The sequence below is a fragment of the Montipora capricornis genome, chromosome 7, assembly GCF_036669925.1.
Source record: "Montipora capricornis isolate CH-2021 chromosome 7, ASM3666992v2, whole genome shotgun sequence".
NCBI lineage: Eukaryota > Metazoa > Cnidaria > Anthozoa > Scleractinia > Acroporidae > Montipora > Montipora capricornis.
The window spans coordinates 51,054,940-51,057,439 of record NC_090889.1 but is presented as its reverse complement, the minus strand read 5'-3'; positions in this window follow the sequence as shown (position 1 = coordinate 51,057,439).

The window sequence follows — 2,500 nt, the reverse complement described above, 5'->3', positions numbered from 1 at the left end:
GCATTCACCCAATCGAGATAATTTTGAACATGTAAAAGTTAAAAACAGTATAATCTTTTGACAGGAGAATTTTATACACTTTTTGCATTGTTAAGGATCCAAGGAAAAGTGCAAAGAAATTTGGCATTATTATCCTTTGGCGAAGTTCCTTTGTCATTGAATAACATGATCAAACTATTGATGACACAGTAAATTGTTTTGTTTAGTCTACGGGGGGTGGCACTTAACCACAGAAAGACAATGGCTGCTAAGGAAGCTTTTAGTCAAAGAGCTTTACAAAAAGATTGCAATAATGTTTTGAAATAATTTCTTTTAAAATCCAAGCTACAGATTTTGTGTTATATTGTTTTCATACTGTTGCGTTGAGAAAATGAGAACAACAGAGTTAACTCGCTGAGTTTTTAGGCATTTTCTGTTTTGGTCATGTGATTGACCAAATATGGTTGTGAGTCCAATCATACAAAGGTATGTTAGATAGAACACATTTGGCAAAAACGTATTTCTGTAGAGTTAAAGGAATTTGAGAAATGACTATTTGAAGGGGTCTATGGCAACGGATTGGTAGTTAATAGCCACCCCCCTTAAGGCTGCATTGCAGGGACTAATTCTAAGGTCCTACCATGACTCTGGTCCAAATCTACCACTTCTATGTGCGTACTGGCAGACAAGTCAAGATCTGTTGAAATATACATTGACATTAATCAAGAGTGGTGAGATGTCAACACTTTGTGGTAAAAATTATAGCATCTGCCCTGGGTATTAGACATGATTTTTATATGAAAGTTAGGGGCAGAAGTTTCCTAACAACTCTGAGATTGACACATGGCTTACGTGTAATTGTAGTTTTAGTAACACAGCAATCTGCGGAGCTAATTTTAAAGGTCTTACCTTGAATAAGGTCTACATCTATTACCTCTTCTTGAAACGGACTCTGTAGTAAACTAGCATCTGTTGAAATATTCATTAACAGATCATGAGCAGATATGGCATGTATACTTCCAAACCTAGCCTAAGTGAAAATTTAGGTTGAATGGCTCAGCAGAGTAAGAACTCAACAGATTTTATTTGCACTCCTTCATTATTTTTCTAAACTTATTGACTGCAACAAGATAGTAATGTACTGGTTCATAGATACCATATCAAATTCATGAGAAGAACAATAAACAAGGGTGGGTAGATGTTTCCCAATAGGAATCAGTTAGTTCATTCATTAGTGGCTTCTACAGTAATATTTCAGAGTCTTGTCTAAATTAGCATGTAATGTTAAAATCTTTTCCTACAAAAGTGGTTGATACAGCAATTATTTTTTAGAGCCTACCAATTACCACACATGTATCTGTTAGTTTTCCCCCCTACAACACCACTTTGAACAAATTAGCTCATTGACTTAGTGATACAGACAACTAGAGGTAACGTTCAGCATGCATGTTACTTCTTATTGGTGATATTCACAATGATTATAATAGTCTTTTCTAGGTTTTTTAAATTGCATGGGAAAAGATCAGCCTTCTCAAAATGTTTTTGGGGAACAGGTTATAAGGAAAGTGGAGACGGTTTTGGTGCCAAAACGAGTGCCCAAAGGGCACAAGCTAGCCATGTTCCCCTGGGGAATTTTTGAAATTTAGACACTCACAGATGCAATTTAGTGCAATCTGGGGGATTTAAAGGGACAAAATGTCATATGTGGAATTGACACTTGCATGGTAACTAATACAACGCCAAAAAAATATTGGGGAAACGAATTTGTACGTCAAATAAAGCATTTTTTTCAAGCCATTATATCACTACAGTGCCTTTACTTTAGAGCTAAAATTGTGGTGTCTTTTTTTTTCTGTCTCATCTCGTCATAGTAAAAATAAGACATTTTCTGACTCGAAGGAGACGGGAAACTTTCTCAGGAGATGGTTCATTGAGCCGTTGACGGGCTAGTTTGTGATGATGACTGCTAGAATACAGATGTTGCTTACCATCTTCCATGTTCGGCATGTTTGAGTCTGATGGGAATTTAAGAGAACACTATGAATATAACGAGCCCACATTTTAAGAGTTCATGCGAATTTTAATTTATGTAGCAAAAACAGAAAAGATATGAAGGGAATATAGAAACTTCAACTACTTCAAGTGCTCACAAATAGAGAAGGGAAAAGCCTGCCAAAAGTAATAGCCATGGGTTGTAAATCCTATATATGGTTAGTGATAATGGAAGTGTGAAAAGTGCTCACCTTGCAAGAAATCGACAGTAGGTGGTCTAGAGCAAGCTCTAATATTGATCAAAATAAAGCTAAAAATTGATCTTTTTCCTAACTTGCATTCGTAAATAATATTACTTTTGAGTAAATCTTGTCATACAATATTTCTTCATTTTCCTTGTTTTATTGTGCATCTTTGGCAAAATTAGGCCTTGTTACACCCATTTTGTAAACATACAATAGAAAATATGCAATATTGGTTTAGTTTTCTCAGAGCAATTTTTTTTTTTTTGGCAAGCCATTCACAATCC